We start from the raw sequence: 27,709 nt of genomic DNA on the forward strand, positions 1-27,709 counted from the left end.
TGAGAGGAGAGGTAGAAGATGAGGCCGTGGGGGAACAAGGGCCCGATCATGGCAGAGCACTGTTCTCAATTAACTATATTTTTTCCATATCATAAAGGCAATGGAACCAGACAAGTGAATTACAGTGAGCTTGCTACACATTTAGAATAATGGAAAACTTATAATCATGACTCCAGGCTTGCCATTTGTCCTGCAGTTTCGTTTTTGTGTGATTTTTTTTTTCCTCCTGAGGCTAATGTTTAAAATGCTCTGCGAAAAGAAACCATGTGGTTCTGTTTCCCTATAGGAGTAAAATGGAAGGAGGATCAAGCAGATTGGAAACCCACACTCCAGTTTTCGTCTAGAAAAAGATCAAGCATTCTGTACATAAGGAGAGACATGGGAGGCATCCCCATGAAAGATTCAGAGACTCCTCCCTGGCAAAGGAACCGGCTGACATAACTAAGGGTAAAAAAAAAGAGAAAGGATGCCCAGCATCTTGTTTCTTCTGCTTTGAAACAATCAGAAATGTGTGATGAGCCTGAAAAGACCACTTCTATACCGAAAAAGAATAAAAAGAGAAGAAAAGGTGCTTTGGGAGTCTATAAGGAAACAGGTATTGTGTACATCCTGGTGGATAAAGAAAACATTGTGGGGGCTTCCCTGGTGGCGCAGTGGTTGAGCGTCCGCCTGCCAATGCCGGACACATGGGTTCGAGCCCTGGTCTGGGAGGATCCCACATGCCACGGAGCGGCTGGCTCTGTAAGCCGCAATTGCTGAACCTGCGCGTCTGGAGCCTGTGCTCCGCAACGGGAGAGGCCGCGATAGTGAGAGGCCCGCGCACCGCGATCAGGAGTGGCCCCCACTTGCCACAACTGGAGAAAGCCCTCTCACGGAAACGAAGACCCAACCCAACACAGCCATAAATTAAAAAAAAAAAAAAGAGCTGGTGACACGTACGTGCGCCGAGACAGCGCAAATTGGAGGAAAAAAAAAAAAAAAAAAAACTCAATAGGTTACCAGAGTAATTCAAGGTAAACTACAAATAAAGGAAAATTGAGACAGAATTTTTAAAAAAAAGAAAACATTGTGAACACACCCAAGAATTTTAGAAAGCATGTCGATGTCATTTACATTGATGTAAGCAAGCGGCAAAAGTCAACAAAAGGGCCTGAAGCACATTTAGTTACTAAGTCACGTGAAAATGAATCAGAACTGCATGATAAAGTTCGGGGGAAAAAGCATAAAAAAACATCGGAGGAAAGTCACGTCCTGTGATGCTGTCCAGGAGAGTCTGGGTGCAAGCATCACCCTGCCCAGATCAGAATCCCAAGAGCAGGAACCCCAGCCTCCCATGGGCCAAGAAGGTGAAATCGCACAACTACCAGTGTCTGCAGATCAAAGCAAGTCTAAGACAAGAAAGAGGAAGCGTCCAAGTGACCAGGAATTCGAGGCCTTGCCTGCGCCTGAGAGCGCTGAGAACATATACTCAGAGGGATCTCAAGTGATTGGTGAGGTCGGGACTGCAGGGGGCAATCAGGAGTCCAGTGGCCTTAAGAAAAAGTCTAAGAAAAGGAAGAGAAGATCTTCTGTTGATACTGCCGTGGCACCTGCTGGTGAGTTTTCAGTGCTCAGGACGAGCTCTGAGGACACGCGCTTTGATTCAGTGGAAGGTACTGGTACCTTGATTGAAGAAAGTGTGAAACCCAGGCCACAAGAGGAGAAACCCCAGGCCTGTTCGGAATAGGTGCAGAGGTAACGTGTGGGTGTAGAGCCTTCTGATGGTGTGCGTCTTGGGTGTGAAGTCTGCCCGTTACCTCTTTGTTCAGCACGGCCATAGGAAGTGGCAGAAATCATAAAGAGATAGACCATCGAATGTATAGGATGTTGTGCACATTTAACTGAGTAACTTGGCAGGTACCTTGCGTTCTTCATGTACAAAATAAGGCAGTTACAGTCTGTTTTCACTAAGAATTATTCCAGCCCTGAAATTCTATGTATAAGTTTAAAAAGAATTTTAAGACCCCACAATTACCTTGTCTATATGTACAGAGAGAGGAGAAAGGATCAGAGAACTTAGAATGCTACAGAACAGGAAAAAAAACTTGACTTAGGGTTCTCCCTAATAAAAGAAACTTAGATATCGTTCTTTATATAATTATCATTTAAGTATACTGGCCGATGAATAGATGCAGGAATTTTTTTGAAGCACTTTATTTCAGTTCCTGGGAGTTGGGACAGGTTTTCTCCCCTTTTCTACTCTGTGATGTTCTTACATTTGCTAGATTGTCCTGGCTTAAAATAGTTTCACATAGAAGTTAAATGGCAGAGGGCCCAACTCACATCATCCTCTGTGCCCTCTCTTTGGGGACATTTTTAGATCACTGATAATGATGCAGGAATGTTCTCGGCCTGTGGTTCTTAACTTGTATGGGGCTGTGGACCTGTGAAAGCTGTTGACCCTTTGCGCAGACAAATGCGTACAGTTTTGTTTTTGTTTTTGTTTTGTTTCAGTTTCCTGTCTGGGTGGTTAGCTGATGCCCTTGGCTAAGAACACCTTTGCACATCTGGCAGAAAGTCTGTGGGAATGAATTAGTGATAGATACATAGAAGACTATGTTTTCTTTATACTGCCAAGGGGAAAATATGTGGCCATTGTTAACAGCAAGGAAGCAATTGTAACGATGTAAACCCTGAATATTGACTTAACTAATTAGTAACCATTATTATAAAACAACTCATTGGTGGGGGGGAGGTGTCTTGAGTATCCATGGGTGTAGAAGAGGGCTGAGCTTATGAGGAAGTCAATATCTGAAACAATACAGTTGAGAAATAGTAACATAAGCAATGCCTGGTGGAAATAGGGCTTAAGGCGACATGTTTACCTTCCAGGCAGCCTCTGAGGTGTATCCAAGTTAGTAAAGCTACATTAAAGAGTTCAGACATCACAGACGGAATCAACTCCAAGATCCCTTCCAGCTTTAATGCTGTCTTAGTCAAAGGGAGAGTCACTGTAAGGAAAGAATCTGAAAGCCATTAGGGCACGTGACCTGTCAGTGTTAATCAATCCACTTTTTCTCCTTAGATTAGAACCCACAAATGAAGAAGAAAGCAATTTGGAGTCGGCTATAGATCCTGAAACGAAATATTTATCTGAAGATTCGAGAGATTCAGATAATTCAGACGTGGATTTGGATTCCACTGTGAGGCAGCTCCAGGAGTTCCTCCCTGATATCAAGGAGAGGGCTGCCACTACAATTAAGTGAATATATCGGGATGACTTGGGACGCTTTAAAGAATTTAGAGCCCAGGGTAAGCTTGTGGGACTTGAATATTTGTTGAACTTTTCTATATGCGTAACTAGCCCTGACTTTCTTTTGTGAGTGGTTCATATTTATAGATTCACAAAGAGCATCCCTTAGCTACTTTCAGCTTTATCTCCTTCCAGAATCATTATCTGCACTGTAAAATTACCAAACTGAAGTGCACTAGTTTTCCTCCTCTGTGCCCAACTTCTGGTAGGGGAGGCGAGGAAAAACGGGACTAATGGATCCAGGTGATCCACAGACTAGAAGATCAAGCCCGGAAGAAGAGGGGGAGGAGGTTAAGTGGTTGAGACACTGGGAGGGGGGCACAAGTGAAATCAAATTAAAACACGCATATCAACATCATCAGCTTTGATGAGGTGTAATTTCAAGGATATTAATTTGAGGGTGAGCTGGTTGTAGTGGGCATGGCTTCAGGCAACACCCAGCTTGGTCTCCTTCTTGATTTCACTGTGTTACAAGAACCTCCCAGAAAGCTTATTGGGTTTCAGAATGAACTACAAATGTAAGGTTGTGTACTGCAAGTGATAAAAGATTTTTAAAATAAGTTTAAGATTAGGAAAATGTACTGTGTAATGCAGTCAATAATAATGAGACTTGAGTGCTTTGAGTTATGACGAGGATTAGAACGTAAATTGCAGTGACATTGTCCCCACCTCCCCCCAACATATATTCGTAGAGAATATACATGTTCATGTTTGTGCCAGCCAGTTCCCAGCACTGCCTTGGGGGGAGGAGGGGCAGAGGATAGTGAAGTGTGGGGGGGGCGCTTCTTTTAAACTTTTATTTCAACACTGTTTGAATTTTTAATGAATATCTATTACCGTTAATTTATTTCTTAAATAACTGTGTAAAAAGGAATTGATGACACAAGAAAGGTCACATTGGAGTAGGATGGCCAGGGAAGACTTTGGGAGGACAGTGTGGCTTTGGCCGAACTCTGCAGGAGAGCCAATGTCAAGGGCACAAGCAGGGGCTGCTCCCCGATAGGTGGGGAGGAGCTGACGGGTGCTGTTGTGATTGCTAAAGACAAAACGGTGGTTCGCTTTCATTCATTGTTGACAGTTGTGTACCTTTTTCTCCTTCCCCAAATCCTAGGTGTCGCTATTAAATTTGGCAAGATTTCCGTGAAGGAAAATAAGCAGTTAGAGAAAAATGTGCGAGAATTTCTGTCTCTGACAGGAATCGAGAATGCAGACATGCTGCTGTACACAGACAGATACCCAGAGGAGAAATCTCTAATCACCGACTTAAAAAGAAAATACTCGTTTAGATTGCACGTTGGTAAGTTTAGAACTGTGGCCTCTTTGACCATCTGCAGCCTTCCAGCCTTGCACAGATAACCATGGTGAGTATTGAACACAATGCCTGGCCTGTCCAGTACATGCAGTGCATGTTAGCCGCTGCTACGTTAATAGTATTTTTATTGCCAGCCTATACGTTCAGGGATTTGGAATGTGTTCACGTCTCCCAAGGATAGTGCTTTTACAGATTTTCTAACAAATTAGATGATCAGCTTCCAGCTTTCCTACTTGGTAACAATTACGGTTTTGGTTTCTCTTCTTGACCTCTATTGTGTATTTTTTGCATACACTGCACAAAGTACTCTGGTATACACCAGAGTCTCAGACGTTTTTTTAAGTAGAGCCATTTTTGCGCTTTGAGCTGGAACCCTCCTCTTGGAGGTATCCTGGGGAAGTTAGAAGGTCACGAAGCAATGTAGGTTTGGACTGGAAAAAAAAAATCTCTCTTGAATTTAAAGAGGATAATTTCTAAGGTGAAATGCACAAAGGAAAACAGAACAGTGAGCCCCTGCTGGGGGATCCTTTCATCTTTAGAGTGGCAAAGCAGGAAGAAGCTTATTCAATTGCAAAGTTTTTTTGTTTATCTTATGGGGAGCTGCTGGAGTGTGTCCTGCACCTCCAGATTACGGTAAAAGCTCTTTGCCTAATAAGGGTCTTTTCCGTGAATTTAGCAGAACAGAAGCTAGAGCCCCTACATACTAAGCATCTAGTTTCCAGAGATGGCCACGGAAACTGGGGATTTTGTATATCTGCTCCCCAAGACGGCTTTCTGCAGGACATAGGAAACCGCACCCTCCACCTGGGGTCTAGGATAGCGTGTGCTGTAAAAAGGGGCCCTTCTGGGTTTCTTTTATAATTGCGACTGTGTTTCATGCCACGCTCCGGTTGTCCCTCTGACCACCTCTCTTCCGACTTTAGGTAAGGGCATTGCCTGGCCCTGGAAACTCATATACTGTCGAGCAAAGAAGATGTTTGATGTCAACAATTACCAAGGCAGGTAAGAAAAAACTTGAGCAGAGCATTTCTCTAGTCTTTGCTGATACTGTAAATCAAAACGTACACAACAAAATCGTGAAGAGTTTCGTGTGTGAAACCAGATGTGCCGTCAGGTGTATGTCTCCAAAGTCCCTTTCAGTTTCCACATCTTGAATAAATCTTCTGTCATCTTCCCCTTTCTAAATCCCTGGCTTTTACTTTATGCTGTCAATTGTAGCATTCTCCACGCGCTGCCTCTTAGCGTCACCTGTGCAGTTTTCTCGGCAGTCTCCTAAGTTGTAAGCTCCTTGCGAACCCAGACGTTCCTTCTCAGTGTGATGTGTGCCCTTCAGCACTGAGCCCAGTGCTTTGGGTTTTCAGTAAATATTTGAAGGTGGGGGTGAGCATTTGTGTGAGGTCATTTAAGTGTGATTCGGTAACATCAATGCAGAGCTTCATGTGGCGGTAGCCTTTCTGTCCTCCCTTTTTTCCTAAATAAAATACCCAATTATGTTCTGTTTCCAACATTCCAAATAAATCAAATGTAGACTGAGCGTCAGTGGTGGGTAAGCACTCTGCTTAAGGACAAAGGGATGAGGGAGAAAGCATCAGCTCCTACCCTTGAGGGCCCAGACAGCCACCTAGGGCTCAACTACTGATCTCACTTCCAGGAGGCAGATGGAGTGAATCTGTCACGGCCAGTTGGGTCCTACTGAGCGCCGTGATCTTGAATCAGGACATAGGTACTATCAGAACGTAACATTGATATGACCTCGGCTTCTTTTTAAAAATTTTTACCAAAAGAAATAAACCGGAAGTAGAGGAAAGGCGCCTCCACACAGACTGAAACCTGCCCTCTCTTTTTCCCAAGCCCCCGCCATGTACTTTAAGGAAATTCACTAAGGGTGACATTTTAAGTGGGACCAAAATGATGCTTTTGGTAAATGAATGAGGTAACCTGTTTTTCTACCTGTTACATCACTGTGGGAAATGGCATTTTTCAAATAATGAAGGTCTGTCATTCTGATAATAAAGTTCATTCACTGGTACCATATTACTTGTGTTGTGCTGACCATTTACCCTTAAAGTATGTTTCCAACTTAAGGAACTCTTAAGTGAAAAAACCATAGAAAGTCAAAAATCAAAGAATTGTAAGGCTCCAAGGGGCCATGGAGGTCAGTACACCTGTTTCCTCATTTTCGTACACTCTGTTTTTCTCTCATGTCCTCTTTTTTGTTGCTTCAAGGGTACTTTTAAGTCTTGTTTAAATCTCAGGAAGACCCTGCTTGCCTTATAAAGGAAACTGCTAAAAAGCTTGATTCTTAATGGTGAAGGATTTCACATCTGTGTTCACCATGCTCTGCATTTTAGATCCATTTCTGAGAATGCTAGGATCTTACTGTCCCCCGGTAGTTGTGGATCATCCTCATTAGAAATGGTTAGTATTTTATTAGGGCTGCTTTTGTGTTGCATTAGTAATAACATAAACTACCACTTCTGACCCCTCTTCCTTCCCACCAAAAAGGAATTATAAAATGTCATAATGATGGCTTTTTTTCCCTTAAACATTTAAGATGTTTAATCTCAAAATCTGCATATATTATAGTGCACTTTAGTTCTTTTCTTTTAATGTATTTGCTTTTATGTGGGATTGCTGCCTCTTAACTTCCTTAAACTGTGACCGATTTGTGCTAAGGCATCTGTCACATCTTTTATTTTTGTCTGTGTTCGGTCTTTGTTGTTGCACACGGGCTTTTTCTAGTGGTGGCGAGCAGGACCTACTCTTCGTTGCAGTTTGTGGGCTTGTCATGGCGGTGGCTTCTCTTGTTGTGGAGCATGGGCTCTAGGCGCACGGGCTTCAGTAGTTGTGGCTCCCAGGCTCAGTAGTTGTGGTGCACAGGCTTAGTTGCTCCACAGCATGTGGGATTTCCCAGACCAGGGATCGAACCCATGTCCCCTGCATTTGCAGGCAGGTTCTTAACCACCGCGCCACCAGGGAAGTCCCTGTCTCATCTTTATTGAGCACCTGTTGTCTGTCAAGCATTACCGGGTTCCAAAGTGTAGAAAACTGACAGGGTCCCCACCCTCCGAGGACTTCCCCTCCAGAGCTGTGCTGTCCATCCATGTGACCACCAGCCTCATGTGGCCATGGAGCACTTGAACTGTGGTTAGTCCAAGCTGAGATGCGCTGAAGAGTGAAGTATACAATGGACTTAGAAGGCTTGGTGTGGAGAAGAGAGTGTAAAGTATCTCATTCATACTTTTAGGTTCTGATTACATGTTGAAATGGCTGCATTTTTAGTATATTGAGTTAAATAAGATATGTTATTAATTCATTAAAACTAAATAAAATTAGGGACTTCCTTGGTTGTCCAGTGGTTAAGACTCCGTGCTTCCACTGCAGGGGGTGTGGGTTTGATCCTTGGTTGGGGAACTAAGATCCCACATGCCGCATGCTGCCGCTAAATAAAACTCCCAAACACATGGAAGGCAGAGTGGAATGGTGGAAAGTGGTCCTTGGTGATTTGACTGAGCTCCTGGATTAAGCTCACCCTAGGGCCCACTTGTATCTGGACTTTTCAATTGCCTGAGCCAATAAATTATCTTTAAAAAAATTAATAAAATTAATTTTCACCTGACCACTAGAAAATTCTAAATGACATCTGTGGCTCATATTTCCATTGGCCAGTGGTGGCCTAGACGAAGGGTCAGATAAACCAGGGAAGCCACGAGCGTACAGTTGCCAGTGGTGACGGGGGCAGTGAGAGAGCAGCAGAGTGTCCTGTGGGAGAGGACAGCAGGACACCTCCAACCAGGTGGTCAGGGAAGCCCTCTCTGAAGATGCACCATTTAAGCTGCTTCTGAAGAGCTTGCAGGAGCTTTCCAGCAGTGGAGGGAGGCCATTCCCACCCAAGGTCCAGAGGCTTTGAGGTGAGAAAGGCCGATAAGACCAATAGGGTTGAACTTAGGGAGCACCGAGCTTTGCAGGCACAGTCAGAAGTTTGGGTTTTATTGTGTGAAGCCTTTATGGATTTGGCTGGGGAATAGCATGATCAGATTATTTGTCCTGGCCTCTGTGTAAGTGAGCCAGGGACTGCGGTGACTGACTTACAGGATGCTCATGGTTGTGATGCCGAGACAGGAAGTATCTGGGCTCAGGACCTTGGTAGGACTGCGCTGAGCAGGTTTCCTGACAGCCCGCCCTATACAGCTTCTCCCAGCGTCGCAGCATGCTGCAGTGAGAATAGTGGTTTTAAGCTTGTGGTTAACGCTTAGCTGTGATCTGTTTTCCCTTCCTCTAAGGTATAGCAAAGGAGATACCGAGAAGCTAAAGATATACCAGTCCCTCCATGGAAACGACTGGAGAAAGATTGGCGAGATGATGTCTGGAAGTAGCCTCTCTGTGGCCCTGAAGTTCTCCCAGATCAGCAGTTGTAAGTCGTGGTCTCTAGAGCCCACTTTGGTGAACAAATCAGCCCACAGTGGCCCAGGGCCCAGGCATCACTGCAGGCCTGTCTTCTGAGAGAGTCATCACTCTTTCAGCCATTCTCTTACTGATTCATTTATTTCTTCATGCATATTGATGCAGCCTTTATTCACCAGACTGATTTCTGCCACACGTTATGTCAGTAGCTTTCAGTGTGACTCCAACTGCCAGGTAAACTGAAACCCACTCAGCCGGTGGGCAGGAGAACCTGGGCCACCAAGGTCCTTTCCCCCAGGTGACCAGGGAAACCATCAAAGGGAGGGCCTGTTAGTCAGGGACGTTTCCCAAAGCCAGTGTCAGTCGTCTCTTGTCTGTTCTCTTCTTTCATAAAAAGCTTCCTTGGTTATATTCTTCACCTTAAAAAGTCCCCAGTTGCTTTCAGAAGACAGTCCTTAGTGGGTGTTAGCTTCAGCCCAGAGGCTCACATGCTCCGGCCCTGCAGGCAGAGCCGTGCAGCGGGTCCCAGCAAGGCGTCTGCATGTCCGCACGTGGTAAACTCTGAGGTGGTGGAGACCACGCCTTTTGTGCCACCAACTCTGGCCACCGGTGCCACGCGAAGACTCAGCACAGCCAATTCTGCCAGTTTCCAAGAAGTAAAGCAAACATCTGGATTTGCACGTGTGTGTGAAATCAAGGTCTTTTTTTTCTTGGGACTCTCTTTTTTAAAATAAATTTATTTATTTATTTATTTATTTATTTATTTATTTATTTATGGCTGTGTTGGGTCTTCGTTGCTGTGAGCGGGCTTTCTCTAGTTGCGGTGAGCAGGGGCTACTCTTTGTTGCAGTGTGCGGGCTTCTCAGTGTGGTGGCTTCTCTTGCTGTGGAGCATGGGCTCTAGGCGCGCTGGCTTCAGTAGTTGTGGCGCACAGACTCTAGAGCGCAAGCTCAGTAGATGTGGCACATGGGCTCAGTAGTTGTGGCTCGTGGGCTCTAGAGTGCAGGCTCAGAAGTTGTGGTGCATGGGCTTAGTTGCTCCATGGCATGTGGGATCTTCCCAGACCAGGGATTGAGCCCGTGTCCCCTGCGTTGACAGGCGGATTCTTAACCACTGCCCTACCAGGGAAAACCCTCTTGGGATTCTCTTGATTTTTAAATATTCATCCAAATTGTTATTGGGGAAATAGTAACAATAACATTCTGTAGGCCAGATCGAAGATATCTGTAGCCTTCCAGCTTGAGGCCTCTTCCTTAGCATGACTGTGAGCATGTAGACAAGAAGAGCGAATCATAGAAGCTTTTGATGCCCTGCACCAAGGACTGGCTTTAGGAATTTACAGGTGCTGGGACTTCCCTGGTGGTGCAGTGGTTAAGAATCCACTTTTCCACTTCAGAGGGCATGAGTTTGATCCCTGGTCAGGGAACTAGGATCCCACATGCTGCAGAGCAACTAAGCCCACTCTCTGCTTCTAGAGAGAAACCTGTGTGCCACAACGAAGGTCCTACGTGCTGCAGCTAAGGCCGAACACAGCCAAATAAATTTTTTTAATTAAAAAAATAGCTTAATGAGTGCAATATGTTAAAAAAAGAAAGAAAAAAAGAAATTCACAGGTGCCTTCATCAAGTACTGTGGTGACGCCATTGTAGCTGTTAATTTCACTCCAGAAACTCTTGGGGAGAGTTATTTATATAACATGAAAGTCGTTTGGTTATTCTCTTTCCACTAAATGTTTGGGAACCTCACAATTTCTTGCAGTAGGTATTACTCTTAGAAACAGGAAGAACAGCTTTCTCGAAGATAAAAAAAAAGGTTGCATTAAGAAAGGATTTGTTTTCTTTGCAGTTGGTTGTGTATGTGTGTGTGTGTGTGTATGTGTGTGTGAGTGTGATTGGTCCTTAAAAGGAATCTATGGCCACTTTTGTAGTTTCATTTTGATTTGCATGTAACTGATAGTTTTTTTGGTTTTGTTTTGTTTTGTTTGGCTGCGTTGGGGCTTCATTGCTGCGCGCGAGCTTGTTCTAGTTGTGGCGAGCGGGAGTTACTCTTTGTTGTGGCGTACGGACTTCTCATTGCCGTGGCTTCTCTTGTTGCAGAGCACGGGCTCTAGGTGCGCAGGCTTCAGTAGTTGTGGCATAAGGGCTCAGTAGTTCTGACACGCGGACTCTAGAGCACAGACTTAATAGTTGAGGCGCGTGGGCTTAGTTGCTCCCCGGCATGTGGGAACCTCCTGGACCAGGGCTCGAACCTGTGTCCCCTGAACTGGCAGGCGGATTCTTAACCACTGCACCACCAGGGAAGTGCATAACTGATAGTTTTATGTTTGTGTAATTGAGATGTTGCCCATTGTCTTCTGAAAAGTGTCTGATTTACCTTTTTGTTTATAAAGGCTTTATTTTGGGACTTCCCTGGTGGTCCAGTGGTAAAGAATCCTCCTTCAGATGCAGGGGACGCTGGTCGGGGAACTAAGATCCCACATACCGCAGGGCAGCTAAGCCCGTGTTCCACAGCTGCTGAGCTCACGCACCCTGTAGCCCATATGCCACAAACTACAGGGGCCATGCACCACAACTAGAGGGAGAAAATTCACACGCCACAACTAGAGAGAAGTCCGTGCACCATAACAAAGAGCCTGCGCTGCAACAAAAGATCCCACGTGCTTCAACAAAGATCTCATGTGCCGCAACTAAGACCCAACACAGCCAAAAAAATAAAGAAAATAAATAAATTAAGGGAAAAAAAAGACTATTTTTCTAGAGCAGTTTTGGGTTCACAGGTAAAGTGAGAGGAAGGTACAAAGACTTCCTACTTATCTCCTGCCCTACACATGCACGGCACACCCCCATTCTCAACAACCCCCAGCAGAGTGGTCCATTTGTTACAATCCGTGAAGCTACCTTGACACATCTTAACCCCCCAGAGTCCACAGTCCACATTAGGGTTCACTCTTGGTGTTGTAGCTTCTGTGGGTTTGGAGAGATGTCAAATGACAGATACCCCTTATCATCATTTTGTTGTTAATATTGTGTTTGAAAGCAAATAGATGAGCAACTTCAAGACCATCCTTTTATGTCAACAGAAAGAAATCATGGTGCTTGGAGCAAGACGGACACCCAGAAACTAATCAAGGCTGTTGAAGAAGTGATTCTAAAGGAAATGTCTCCCCAGGAGCTAAACGAGATGGATTCTAAACTCCAAGAGAATCCTGAAGGTCGCCTGTCAGTTGTTTGGGAAAAACTGTACAAAGGCATATCCTGGGTAGAAGTGGAGGCAAAAGTGGAAACCAGGAATTGGATGCAGTGTCAAAGTAAGTGGTAAGTTTGAGGCTTCTTACATAAATTTCAACAAGAAGCATTCCCTGCCCCTCTCTCAGCAACTTCCGGAGAGGGGTGGACTGCTGAGGTTACTAAGAATATCTGTAACTAACACGTGGAAAGCCTTACAGTAGGTCAAGAATGATCCTCTCTAATCCGCTGCTCCAACCACTTCAATATCGAAAGCTGATTTAAGTTAGCATTTAACCACCCCTGATTCATTGTGTGGCTTCTTCATAAAGAACTTGGACCTTTTTATTCTATTTATTTATTTATTTAATTGAAGTAGAGTTGATTTACAATGTTGTGTTAGTTTCTGGTGTACTAAGTGATTCAGTTGTGCATATATATTATTTTTTTTGATTCTTTTCCAATGTAACTTATTACAAGATAGTGAATACAGTTTCCTGTGCTGTACAGCAGGACCTTGTTGTTTATCTATTTTATATATAGTAGTTTGTATCTGCTAATCTGCAATTTCAAATTTATTCCTGCCCCCTTTCCCCTTTGGTAACCATAAGTTTGTTTTCTGTATCTGTGAGTCTGTTTCTGTTTTGTAAACAGAACTTGAATCTTTTTAATATTGAATATTGACTTCTGATTTCTTCACTCTGTCCCTTTCTTCATAAAACAAGATTGTTACCTATTTATAGCATGAAAGAAATACAAAATTAACGTCTGGATATTTAGGAGGGAAATCACAAGTGTAGTGATCAGTAATACCTCCACCTTTTTACTTTTGCTTTCTAATTCAGCAGTTCCTCTGTCTTCATCCAAAGCAGGGCAGTCATACTCTTTCATCCTAGAACATCTTTAGGTACATCCATCATGAAGAAGTAGTTTTGGTCCAGATGTTGCTGCATGTTCTTTGCCCAACGTAGCTTTTCCCAGCCCTGGAGGGATTCCGAGCTAACTTTCAGCTGCAACATGACAGCTTGAAGCAGTGGTTCTACAGCCCACGACCCAGGTCTCCTGTGTAAACGGGGCTCCATCATCCTGCATAAAGGGGGCTCCATCATCTTGACCATTAAAGAAGAATGAAATCCAGAGTGGGCATGTTGTACGTTAAAAGCAAACTGCTAGATTATACTGAGTATTGTTTATATACCTTACCGTTCTGCTGTAGAATATTTATCTTACTAGAAGACTACCCTCAGGAAATAAGGACAGATAATGTTTTGGGGGGGAAGTGTGTAATATGGAGGAACCAGAGCCCTTTCTACCCCTATATCTTAGGCTTAAAAAAAGGAGTGGGGACTTCTCTGGTGGTGCAGTGGTTGAGAGTTTGCCTGCCGATGCAGGGGACATGGGTTCGTGCCCTGGTCCAGGAAGATCCCACATGCCGCGGAGCGGCTAGGCCTGTGAGCCATGGCTGCTGAGCCTGTGCATCCAGAACCTGTGCTCTGCAACGGGAGAGGCCACAACAGTGAGAGGCCTGCGTACCGAAAAAAAAAAAAAAAAAAAAAAGGAGTGGGGGCTTCCCTGGTGGTGCAGTGGTTAAGAATCCGCCTGCCAATGGAGGGGACACGGGTTCGATCCCTGGCCTGGTAAGATCCCACATGCCGTGGAGCAACTAAGCCCGTGTGCCACAACTACTGAGCCTGCACTCTAGAGCCTGTGAGCCATAACTACTGAGCCTGTGTGCCACAACTACTGAAGCCCACCTGCCTAGAGCCCGTGCTCTGCGACAAGAGAGGCCACTGCAATGAGAAGCCCATGCACCGCAATGAAGAGTAGCCCCTGCTCGCCACAACTAAAGAAAACCCACGTTCAGCAATGAAGACCCAACACAGCCAAAAATAAATAAATTATTAATTAATTACTTTTAAAAAAAGAGTGGGTTATGAAGCCTCGGTTGGAAGATGATATGTCAGTGTCTTAAAAAGGAAATGATGAAGGGGAGCCGTGCTTCAGAATCAGCATAATTAAATAACATGCAAGGGTTCTTTTTTAATTTGAAGAAAAAAGTAGGAAACTTGAATGCTGAGCATAGGTTTACTTCATGAAACATTGAAATGGCATCAGCGGGTACATTTCAAACCAGTGAACATGGGCGGCTATTCGTAAAAACTGTCAGTTTCTCTGTGTGTGCCTCATGTACCTCCCTGCTCAAGAAAGTAAATGTCACAGCTCATGATCTGTCCATCAGATTGTGACAGATTTCACTCTTCAAGAGAAGCACTTTTTAAATATTTTTAATTGGGCTGCTTCTCTCATTAGGAACTTCAGGGAACCCTTTCCCTCAGCCTTGAACTTGGGGCCTTAGAGGAATCATGGAGTCATTGATCACTTTAGTAAATCTGTGTAGTTTGGTGTTTCAGCAGCTATAATGGTAATAAGAGCAATATCTCTCTGTTTGATAAACAAGCAAAAATAAATTGAGTCTACACAGCATCCTTTAGCACCTGCAAGCAGGCTTATTCTTTTTTTTTCCTCCCTTTTATTATACTGTTTATTATGGAAATTGTGTAACACACACCAACTTAGAACTCCTTGTATCCATCACTCATTTTCAATAACCATCAACTTTCTATCTCTTTATTTACCCTCTCCCACTTTAAAAAACTTTTAAAAAGGTATATTCTTGATGGTGGTAAATCTTAGCTGTGATGAGTTGCAAAAGTTATAAAGTGGTTCTGAATAAGGACAATTTAAATGAGGAAAACAAAGGACATTTTAATGGAAACTTTACCCCGAAAATAAACTGTTTTTCTTTCTTTCAATGTAGGATGGAAATTCTAACCAAGAAGAGGACAAATGGTCGGGACGTATACCGGGGACTTAATGCCCTACAGGCCAAGATCAACCTCATTGAAAGGTACAGAAATAGAAAGTGACGATATTTTACCCGTTTTCCTCTCTAGCCAAAGAGTAATTGTTAAACAGCAGAATCTGCAGTAAGATTACCACGGTTCATATTCCTGTTCCAGCTCTTTCTATGTGCATGACCTTGGATGTGTTTCCTGCCTTTCTAGTTCTTGGTTTGTTCATCTTAAATGAGGATGATAATAACAGTACCTGCCTCTTAGTGTTATTGGCCGAAGAAATGAAAATGCATGCAAAACGTAGCATGCACTCAATAAACATAGCTCTTTGAGTCTTTAAGGCTTTCACATAGACATTGCTTACTTCTGTCCATTGGAAAATGGAGGTAAATACTTCAGGCCGAGCCCTACTGCTCTCTAGCATGCATTAGTTGGCGTCACTGCTGCTTGGTCTTTAGTTTTGTCTTTGAGTTCCTGGTCCGTGCAGAGTCCTCCCTCCCCTGATCGACAGGGAGACACAGAACTGTTTTACAAAGACTGCGAGTCTAGTGGACCTGGCCTCATGTCCAATGAGGAACAGCAAAGAGCAGAAGAAACCTTTGGATTCTGGCCGCCCTGTCCAGCTTCATTATTCTTGCGCTCTGTCAGGAAGCCTGCTTCTCCTTCATTGGTGGGCTTCCTCGTTCTCCACGCTGGCCTGGCTGGGGTTTTTCTCCTCTACCAGAGACAGCAGAGACTAGCAGAGCCAAGGAGGGCATCTCACGTCAGGCAGGCCTGGGTTCCAATGTGGGTACCCCCTATGAATCATGAAACCTTGAGCCAATGACCCGAGCTCTCAACCCTGATTCCTGGCCTGTGGAAAGGACATAATCCCCTAGCTTCATCAGGTGGTGTTGAGGGTAAATGGATTAGTGGGTATCAAGGTCTTAACCCAGTGTTTGTCACTTAGTAAGTGCTGAGTACACATGTATACTACTCTTGTGTGTCTACATTGAATGGTGAAGTTGTGTTTTTGTTTGTTTGGTTGGTTGGTTTTTAATATTGTATTTATTTATTTGGTTGTGCCGTGTCTTAGTTGCAGCAGGCAGGTTCATTAGTTGTGGCATGCAGACTCTTAGTTGTGGCATACATGTGGGATCTAGTTCCCTGACCAGGGATCAAACCCGTGCGCCCTGCATTGGGAGTGTGGAGTCTTAACCACTCTGCCACCAGGGAAGTCCCTGTGTTTTCTTTTTTTTTTAATTGAAGTATAGTTGATTTACAATGTTGTGTTTAACCTTTGCTATACAGCAAAGTGACTCAGTTATACATATATATATTCTTTTTCATATTTCATTCTTTTCTATTATGGTTTATCACAGCATATTTAATATAGTTCCTTGTGAAGTTGTGTTTTTTACTAGGCTTGGTGGGAGATGCAAAGGGCTCAGGAGGAGGAAGGGTGATTTTTTGGTCTGTAGCTCACCCCAAGACCTTGGGCTGACCTTGGGTTAGCATGCCAGTGACACTGGGCCTGTGTAACAGGGGAGCTGGAGCAGGGGTGAACACGCTGAGGCCTTCCAGCTCTTAATATTCTGTGAGCCCATGAAGATGTGGATCCTGTTGATTTTTGGCTTGAAAACTTAATTTTTATTTTTTCTCATAGGTTGAATGAAATAAATGTGGAAGATGTTAATGAAATAGACTGGGAAGATCTTGCTAGCACCATAGGGTAAGGCCATTTGTTTAATATTAATCTAATGAAAAAATCAGAGAGGAGTTCTAATAAATGCCTCTCAGATTTGAAGAACAGGACTGAAATTCCTGCTGCTTATGGAACTCATCTATAAATTGTATTTGTGTATATATGTATTGGGAACACCCTGTCTACGTACCAGACCAGGTAAATCAGACCAGTCCTCCCTCCGCTCCAACCACCACCTCCACCCCAAGACACCTGAGAAGAGTGAATGAAATGTGTGCAGAGTCTCTTAAAAGCTTCATGGAGCACACCAGCTATGACTGGGATGAAGAACCCATGGTCCCTTTGCCCATAATTAGCCTTTTACCATTTGCCACATTGACTTTATCATCCCTCCCTTTCCCGCTCCCTTCTACAAGGGAATAGAATTCTTTCCCTTAACCGTTTCAGTGTTAGTGGTGGACGCCATGTCCTCAGCAAGGCTGTTATTCTGCATCAGCACAGTGATCGTACTGAGGGCACCTGACACTGATGCACTACTATTGTCTAAAACACAGCCCCCATGCAAATTTCACCCAGCGTCCCAGTCCTGTCCTTTATAACACTTTCCCCCTGATTTAAGATCCAGTCCAGGATCTGTCTCCTTAGAGTCTTCTAAACAGCAGAGTTGTTCTGCCTTTTCTTTTCTTTTTTTTTAATTATTGGAGTATAGTTGATTTACAGTGTTTCAGGTGTACAGCAAAATGATTTCTGTTATAGATTTTTTTAAATTTATTTATTATCTTATTTATTTAATTTTGGCTGTGATGGGTCTTGATTGCTGCGCGTGGGCTTTCTCTAGTTGGGGCGAGCAGGGGCTACTCTTCATTGCGGCTCGCGGGCTTTTCATTACGGTGGCTTCTCTTGTTGAGGAGCACGGGTTCTAGGCGCGTGGGCTCAGTAGTTGTGGCTCGTGGGCTCTAGAGCACAGGCTCAGTAGTTGTGGTGCACAGGCTTAGTTGCTCTGCGGCATGTGGGATCTTCCTGGACCAGGGCTCGAACTCATGTCCCCTGCAGTGGCAGGCAGATTCTTAGCCACTGCACCACCAGGGAAGTCCCTCCATTATAGGTTATTACAAGACATTGAATATAGTCCCCTGTGCTATACACTAGGTCCTTGTTGTTTATCTATTCTATATACAGTAGTGTGTATCTGTTAATGCCTTTGTCTTCTACGATGTTGAAATTGTGGGAAAATACAGGCTAGTCATTGTGGAGAACTTGCCTCAGCTGGGGAGTTTGTCAGACGCTTCCTCACTGTTAGATTCGGGTTTTGTATTTTACACGGGAATCAGTCACGGGGGAGGCTGTGTTTGTGTCACCAGGTCACATCCCATCATGAGGCATGTGGTTCTGATTTTGATCCCCTGGCTCTGGCGGCCTCTGCCACACTGCCCCACTGTAGAAAAGTAAGTTTTTCTCTTGGTGAAAAGAAACGGCCACGGGGAGATATTTTGAGACCACATCAAGCTCCTGTTCCTCTTCGGATTTGCCTCAGTGGTTTCGGTGTGCTGTTCCTTTGCATTTCTCCTCCGAGGAGTGAGATTTCATCGGTTGTCACTGTCTGTCTTCATTGCTATGGTCCTTGCATTTTCAATCAGTTCCTGCCACTGGAGGAGAGGCCATCACTCTGAAGACCTGAGTTCACTGCTGGCCAAGCAACAGAGAGCTGGCTGGCAAAGCACAGTCCCTCTAAGCAATGCAAACTGTTGAGCATCACAGGGCTCACGGGTTGGTGGGCTTTGGGAGGTGGGGATGTTGAGGGACTGTCTGGCCTTTAGTTCGGGAAGGGTGCTGAGGGGAACAGGGCTGCCACAACCTGGCTGCCTTTCAGAAACGTGGCTGCTGGCGTGAGGTTGTCACTGATCCATTAGGAAGGGTGTAAACTGGTTCTGCTGGTTAGTTATTTACACCTTGGGATTATGGACAAAGAACAATCAGTCCTTTTTTTTTAACTTGGAGAATTGGAATCTTTTCGTGGCAGGCCCTGTTGGGAGTCACAGACACATGCCCATGGTTCCAAACCCTTTCCTCTTCTAGCTCGTCTCAGGGGTGGGGCACCAGCTCTTGGGTGTGGGTCCCTGAGAGGGGAGGGTGTTAGGGGCTTTGAAGGAAGGCTGTCCTGCTGTGTACCCCACCAACTCCCATCCTAAGAAGTATTCATGTCGACAGGTCCCTCCCTTTGTAATATCAAACCCCTTTTGAAAAATCTGAGTTTTCAAATAAATGTTTGTGTATCTTGTGACATTGCCACAAATCACATTTCTTAAATTAAAATGGGTTTTTAATGATTTTAAGTAGAATTATATACTTAAATATTGATTGTTCTGGTTAAGGTTTAGAAATCTCAAAACTGTAAAACAGACATCATGGCATCCAGTCAAATACCATTGGAAATAGTACATCCTCAAAGTTTTAATAACGAATTAAAACAGTGAAAATAATTAAATTAGAAGTTCGGTCTCTTCAGGTTCTTTAAGCCTCCCTTGTGAATTGTTTAGGCAGGATTTTAAAGAAAGCATCTCCACCTAATGAGATGTAACACCTACTTCGTTTGAAAATGTCCAGGTCAGTTATTGTTGCTTCTTGAAGCCTGAGCTTTGATCTGCAGAACAACCTGGGTGTGGGGCGCTGTGGGAAGAGGGAAGGCATAGATGCCCTAGATCTTGGGCTTTGCAGTCAGGTGGACCGGGCGTCAAGTCCTGGGACTCTGCTCATAATTTAGCCAGCCTTGGGCAGGTCATTCCCTCACTTGCCTCTGCGTAACGGTTTCCTCATCTGTGCAGCTTTGTAACAGCACCGTGATGACGACGACAGCAAGGAGACAGTGCGTGTCATGCCATGCACACGCGGCGGGCAGCTGCTGCCATGAGGAGGCAGAGAGAGCCCAGCCATCTTGTACTTCCACATACCTAGCAGATCCAGTTATTCCCACTAATCATATAACAACTAGATTAATTAATTACTGAAACAAATATGCCACGCTTTTGTGGCTTAGGAAGTGAGTGCCCAGGAAGTGAAGTTAGTGATTTTCACTTTAAAAAAATATTTAAGATGTGGTTGTTTCTGTCCTACTTATTGTAAATGAAAAGTGGATTCGACTCACCAGAATATCGTAAGCATCCACTTTATTTAGCTTTGTAAAGTAAAAAATCCAGACCCCTGCCTTTGCATTGTGACAAATATATAGTTAGCCTGAAGGTAGTGGTTAAGAGTGTAGGATTTGTGAAATGTTGCCATTGGCAGCAACACGGATGGACCTAGAGATGATCATACTAAGTGAAATAAGCCACACAGAGAAAGACAAATAGCATAGGATATCAATTATATGTGGAATCTTTAAAAAACTGATACAAATGAACTTACTTACAAAACACAAATAGACTCACAGACATAGAGAACAGACTTATGGTTACCAAAGGGTTAGCGGGCGGGAGGTAGGGGGATAACTTAGGAGGCTTGGATTAACATATACACACTACAGTATGTAAAATACATAAACAATAAGGACCTACTGTATAGCACAGGGAACTATACTCAATATCTTGTAATAATCTATAATGGAAAAAAAATCTGAAAAAATTATATATATATATATATATATATATATGTACAACTGAATCTTTCTGCTGTACCCTTGAAAGTAACACAACGTTATAAATTAACTATACTTCCATTAAAAAACACTGATATCAAAAAAAAAGAAAGAAAAAAGTAGAATTTGGAGTGGACCCAATTGAAGTCCCAGCCCTTCCCCCCTATTCACTGTAAGATCTTGGGCATCTTCTCTTGGGTTCCCCATCTCCAAAACGAGGGATAAGCATAGGAGGCCCCACACAGAGTGGTCGTGAGGGTTATTTGTTGCTCTGCGGAGAGCCCTCAGGGTGGGGCTGAAGACAATGTTAGCATCAGCCCCTGTGAGCTAGTGTTACACCTTGTCTTCTCAACTGGTAGTTTAGATTATTCTAGTTTAGACAGAATCCGTGTTGTTGTACTTCTGTATTTCTTCCTTTTGTGTGTGTGTGTTTAACCAGATGAACAATAGCTTTTCATACGTGTCTTATTTTTCTCACATGTGTAGACATGAGGATTAAGAAAGCTGCTTAGGTCTGTAGACCACCCCTCAATCAATGCACTTAGTACACAGGACTGAAATGATTAATTTTTAAACTGCCACTAACTTTTTGACACCTTTTCCTTTCTAAAGGGGTGTTCCTCCATCTTACGTCCAAAGTAAATTTTATAAGCTGAAAGCTTCCTGTGTTCCGTTTTGGCAGAAGAAGACTTTTCCAGGTCAGTATTTTCGATATCTGAATAGTTAAAAACGCAGCATATGGGGACACACGCTGGTAGTGTGACCTTGGGTAGTGACTTTTGGGAACCTCAGATTCTTCAAATGGAAAATGGTAAAAATTGGCAAATTATAACCCCTACCTGACAGGACTTTCAAAAGTACTAAATGAGATAATGAGCTTGAGAAGTGTGGTCACCAGGCGGCCGGGCGTTTAGCAAGCACTGGGTGAGGAGCTGCGAGTGCTTCTGGATTGCACAGCACACATGCTTACACCACATGCCTGCACACACACTGATCCACAAAAAACTGGAGGTACAGTTTCTTCTCTGCAGCCATTTGTAGGTGGTTTACATATGTAATTCCCAAACCTGGACTATCGGAGTCAGGTGGGGAACTTGGGAAAAAAGATACATACCTGGGTCTCATCCCAGACCCAGTCGATCCTAGTCTCTAGTCTGGGTCCAGAGGCTAGATTTTTCTCTAACAAGCTCACAGATGAGTCGCCAGTGGCCTGCCCAGCATCATTGTTTGGGAACCACTGGTTCGGGTAACACTGCACCCTGCAGTGTGTGACAAAATGCTCCTTGCTTTCAGCGGACAGCACTTCCTGGGTTTGAATCCTGGCTTCGCCCTCCTGACTCTATGACTTTGGATGAGCTTCATGTCTTTATGCCTCATTTGAAACACGGGTGAACAATAGTGCCTACCTCATAGCATTTTTGAGAGGATTGAATGAGTGACTATGAATAAAGCAGTTAGAGCCAGGTCTTGCACACAGTAGTGCCAGTAACAATGCATTGTCATCATCTGTGCCATCCGTCCTTTGACCTTGGGAAGAGGCTTTGTCAGATCATCTCAAGATTCAGTTTCTTTTCTTTAGAGATTATAGACTACCTTCATGAGACTAGTCTACCGTTGCTTCAAGAAAAATTAGAGAAGAAGATGGAGAAAAACGGGACTGAGATCCAGACTCTGGCAACCCCCAAGCCAGTCTTCCTGTTTCGAGACATCTTTTGTTGTGACGATGACAGTGAGGGAGAAGACGGAGATGAACAATGTTAAGCGGCTGATACTCTCTTGTCCATTTTTCTAGGTCTGGTTGTGTTTATGTACGTGTCAATAATGCTATTTCCACTATTGATTTTACTGAAGAAGGTGCAACAGCCAAAGGAAGGGTATGAAAATAATAACATACTGTGGAACATTAAAAATTGATTCACATTTCATATTCAAGTTTGTCTGAATGTGAAAAGAAAGGCGAGTACATGAGTTGATTTAATATTTTCTGTGCTATTATATTGAAAATTATCATATTGAAAATACTTACAACTAATGGTTTTCATACAACAACAGGATCCCAAGTCCCTCTAATGGCAGCAGAGGGTAGTCATGTCCAAGGAACATTTTCTTTTTGTTTTTTTTTTATGGCTGTGCCACATAGCTTATGGGATCTTAGTTCCCCACCGGGGATTGAACCCAGGCCCTCGGCAGTGAAAACGCAGAGTCCTAACCCCTGGACCGCCAGGGAATTCCCCAATGAACATTTTCATGGTGTGGATTCAACTATACGTGCATTCAGCAAAACAGAGAATGTTAACAATTTTAATAATGCATGCCATTTTTTTCTGTGTTTCAGTTGTTTAGATGTATATTTTAGTGTGTGTGCGTATTAGGTAAGTGGTACAGGGACGTTTGTGTTCCTGGAAGCTGGTTTCGGTTCCCATGTGCCTGTCATGGTGTGCGTATCTCATCTTCCCGAGTGTGATTCTAGTGTTTAAAGATAAGTATTTTTCATACAAGATGCCCTCTCAAAGCCAGTCACAGAATTCTTCTGGTGTTTAACTGGAAAAAACAAAGAATCCAGCAGTCTCTTCCATTGCTTCTGGAAAAACTGCCTCTGTTAGACTTCCCTTGCTGGCAAGGGGAATAAAGTGCCCAGGCTTCTAGCCTCATCTGTACAGGGGAGAACATAGAAAGGAAGGTGTGGGTGAGCAATATCCCATACAGTGAGGCCACCCTCTGGGCCAAGGTGCAGCACCCTTGTCTCCTGAGTGTAGCATCATGCTGTGTGATGTTGGTTAATTCATCCACAAAGCTAGACATGTTTCCAAGCTTGCCGTCATCAGAGAAGGAAGAATAGAGAGAAACAAGTTTAGGAGTCCTCATTCACCAGTATATCCACAGCACCTATCATGGTGTTGTGCAAATAATAGACACTCGATAAATATTCAGGGCACAAATGAGTATTTTCTTTTTAAAAGTTAATTAATTACTTTATTTTTGGCTGTGTTGGGTCTCCGTTGCTGCAGAGGCTTTCTCTGGTTGCGGAGAGCAGGGGCTACTCTTCATTGCAGTGCACGGGCTTCTCACTCTGGTTGCTTCTCTTGTTGTGGAGCACGGGCTATAGGTATGTGGGCTTCAGTAGTTGTGGCCCATGGGCTCATTAGTTGTGGTGCACAGGCTTAGCTGCTCCGCAGCATGTGGGATCTTCCTGGACCAGGAGGTGAACCCATGTCCCCTGCATTGGCAGGCGGACTCTTAACCACTGCGCCACCAGGGAAGTCCCAGAACAAATGAATATTTTCTTTTTAATAAGCATCTTGCCTTTAGTCACCTCCTTCTATCTGTCAAACATACCAATCTTCAGGCTGATGGGAATATAAATTACATGTTCCTTTTGGAGGACAATCCGGTAGAATACATCAAAGCCTTAAGAATGTACATATTCTGAGGTCCAGCAATTTCACTTCTAGGACCTAAAGAAATAACAGAACTAGTGTAAAAGAATGGCACATTTATAATATGGAAACTAGAAAAATGAATGTTCTTTCATAAGAAATTTACTATATATGATGGTGTATTCCTAGAATGGAATATTAGGCAGTAATTAAAGAATGATAATGAGGGACTTCCCGGGTGATGCAGTGGTTAAGAATCTGCCTGCCAATGCAGGGGACATGGGTTCAATCCCCGGTCTGGTAAGATCCCACATGCCACAGAGCAACTAAGCCCATGCACCGCAACTACTGAGCCTGCACTCTAGAGCCCGCAGGCCACAACTACTGAGCCTGTGTGTCACAACTACCGAAGCCCACGCTCCTAGAGCCCGTGCTCCACAACAAGAGAAGGCACTGCAATGAGAAGCCCACGCACCACAACAAAGAGCAGCCTCTGCTCGCAGCAGCTAGAGAAAGCCCACACATGACAACAAAGACACAACACAGCCATGAATAAATAGATAAATTAAAAAAAATAATGATAGTGATAGATTTTTTTAACATACAAGGTAAACAGTATCATCAACTAAAATATATACTGTTTTTCATTCAGAAGTGTACATATTATCTTCTTAATTTTGTAACAGTAAAAAAAAATAGGGACTTCCTGGTGGTCCAGTGGTTAAGACACCTTGCTTCCAATTCAGGGGGCACAGGTTCGATCCCTGTTGGGGGAACTAATATCCCACATGCCGCGTGGTGCAGCCAAAAAAGAAAAAAAAAATGTGTAAATAGAGATGCATTACAGAGTAACGGAGGAATTAAACCCAAAGTGTTGACAGTGGTTCTCTCCGGGGAGTGGGATTGTGAGTTTATAGGTTAGAAGTCTTGACTTGCAAGTGCCAGAAAATGAGACTCAGATAGCTCAAAGGAATCTGGGGACTCTCAGACTGAAAATCCAGAGGGAGAGGATGGATCCAGCTACTCGGAGTCCCCAAAATGTGTTTTCTTGCTGATTCTCAGCTCTCCCTTCTCCAGAGTCCACTTCATCTTCAATCCACACAAGGGGCCCCTTGGTCCTGAGGGGTGCCTTCATAGAGCCCCATGTTATAGCATCCTTATTATTACTTAAATAGAGGATGCCATTCAGAGAAGAGAACAATAGCTCTTGCTTAAGTCCTGGGTTTCGTTCCTAGTGCCCAAGTTAGAGCTTGTGCCCAACTCTGAGCCATCACTGTAGCCACAAAAAATAGGATGGTCTTCAACCCATCTGGGCTCATGTCTGGAGCTCGGATTTAGCTCAACCTGCCTTAAATGGCTGAAAGGGTAAATACCCCTGTGGACAATTGTTCCCAATTGTCATCTCTATTCTGCATTGTTATCACCATACAAACAAGCCATGGTGTTAGCTATCTTTTTTATTTTTATTTTTATTTTTGCGGTACGTGGGCCCCTCAACGCTGCGGACCCTCCCGCCGCAGAGCACAGGCTGCGGACGCGCAGGCCCAGCGGCCATGGCCCACGGGCCCAGGTGCTCCGTGGCATGCGGGATCCTCCCGGACAGGGGCACGGACCCACACCCCCTGCACTGGCAAGCGGACCCCCAACCACTGCGCCACCAGGGAAGCCCAGTATTAGCTATCTTTGATTCTATACAGGTAGAATCAATTACCACTTTCTGCTACACTCCCCCAACTGCCCCCAACTTCTAAATGCTCATGTTCCTCGAGACTTTTTGGACTCTTCACATTCTCCCGGTGCCTCGAAATAACATCTATGTGCTGATGGCTCCCAAATGTGTAGTTATAGGTCAGATTCTTCCCCAAACTCCAGGCTAAAATATTAATCTACCTACCTGCTATTTCCATTCAAACGTCTGAGCTGTTTGACCATAAGGTTAAAAAGGACTTTAGTTTCTCAGAGCAGTTTTAGGTTCACAGCAAAATTCAGAGGAAGCTACAGAGATTTCTGATATACCCGCTGCTGCCCCCCGCCGTATGCATAGTATCCCCCATTACCAATATTCCCTACCAGTGTAGTACATTTGTTACAACTGAGGAACCTGCGGTGACACGTCATTATCACCCAGAGTCCATAGTTTTCATTAGGGTTCACTCTTGATATGTACATTCTATGGATTTGGACAAATGTATACTGACATGTATCAGTCCTTTAATATCAGAGTACTTTCACTGCCCTAAAAATCCTCTGTGCTCTGCCTGAAAGCTCAGTCAGTTCACAAAGAAGATACAATAATTCTCAATCTGCACATGAATAGATTTTCTAGGGCTTCCCCAGTGGCGCAGTGGTTGAGAGTCCTTCTGCCGATTCAGGAGACACGGGTTCGTGCCCCAGTCCTTGAAGATCCCACATGCTGCGGAACAGCTGGGCCCGTGAGCCATGGCCGCTGAGCCTGTGCGTCCGGAGCCTGTGCTCCACAACAGGAGAGGCCGCAACAGTGAGAGGCCCGCATTCCACAAAAGAAAAGAAAAGAAAAGATGTTCTACATCATTATTCATTAGGGAAATACAAATGAGGCACCATTTTAACCCATTGGGATGACTGAAATTTAAAATACTTACAATAGGGATAGTATTGACAAGGATGTGGAGCAAATGGCAGTCCTATACTTTGTTTATGGTAATTGAAGATGGTCAAATCACTTTGGAAATGGCTTGTAAATTCTTGTAATGTTAAAGACACACCTACCCTGTAATCCAGCAATTCCACTCCTGCATATTTATACATGTTAAATGAAAACATATGAGCATAAAAAGACTTGTACAGTAGTGTTCACAACGGCTTTATCTATTAACAGTGGAAAACTTGAAACCACCCAATATTCATCAGTAGATGACTAAAAGAAAAAAACCCAATCGTGGTGTATTCATTGAATGACACCCTTCTCTGCAATAAAAATGAATTGCTGATACATACAGTAACATCTGTGGACTTCATACACTTCCTGTTGAACAAAAGCAGATGGTCAAAAGAATACATAGTGTATAATTCCATTGATAGAGTTCTAGAATAGTCTAAATTAATCTATGATGATAGATATGTTGATAGAAGTCAAATCAATGTTTCCATTGGGTGAATGGGGAGAAGATTTTCTGCCAAGTGTCCCAAGGGCACTTTTCTGGCAGGAAGAAAATGTTTTATATCATGATTAGAGATGGTTACATGAAATTATGGAGTTGTTAAAATCTCTCAACCATACACCTAAAATGTGTACTTATTGTGTATAATTGTATATAAATTATATAAAGTTGACAGAATAATGGACTAAGAGGCTACAATGAAGGTTAATGATGATGAAGTCAATAGAAATTATAATATAACAAATATGTTAGTAATTCATTAAGAACAGATCCATTTCAAATAGAAATAATGTGTAACATGTTCTTGGAATGTTGATGATCCAAATAATGATGAGTAATGAGTCAAATGATCAAACTGGAAAAAGTACTGAAATTTTGACATAAAATACTGACATATAAAACTCACAATCTGTATCTAAAAATGAGAAAATCTATGACAACCTAGTAGTAATGTGTTATCAATTCCAAGTACTTAGGTTCAATCATTACACCAGAAACTTTATGTGTTCTGAATTCTTACAGCTTATCTGTGAAAAAAGGCTTGATCCAAATTTTTTAAACTTGACAATCCTAAAATGTGCATATTATCAAACGAAGTATTAATTTGAAATGTTCATAAACACAATAAAATTTCATCAATCTTACTAGAAAAGAGACTGAATTACATTTGTGTTCCTTGTATAGAAAATGATCTTCAACCTCATTGCTGAGATAAAAGTGTATGAAGCCCAAATATATAACTTTTATAGAGTTGTGTTTGCAGCTTAAATATTATTTTTTTCTGAATTTT

At 43.4% G+C, this 27,709-nt stretch overlaps 1 pseudogene across 1 annotated transcript; it reads left to right on the forward strand.

Annotated features, from left to right (window-relative positions):
• Positions 1 to 293: 293 nt before the first annotated feature.
• Positions 294 to 22,327, forward strand: LOC308610970 (transcription termination factor 1-like; annotated as a pseudogene). Its single transcript has 11 exons — positions 294 to 630; positions 1,069 to 1,734; positions 3,065 to 3,291; positions 4,404 to 4,589; positions 5,528 to 5,606; positions 8,888 to 9,018; positions 12,088 to 12,322; positions 15,051 to 15,140; positions 16,733 to 16,798; positions 21,015 to 21,100; positions 21,982 to 22,327. The product of its transcript is annotated as a transcription termination factor 1-like (transcript).
• The last annotated feature ends 5,382 nt before the right edge of the window (positions 22,328 to 27,709 follow it).

Source organism: Mesoplodon bidens, assembly GCF_964165515.1.
Source record: "Mesoplodon bidens genome assembly, contig: HAP1_SCAFFOLD_186, whole genome shotgun sequence".
Taxonomy (NCBI): Eukaryota; Metazoa; Chordata; class Mammalia; order Artiodactyla; family Ziphiidae; genus Mesoplodon; species Mesoplodon bidens.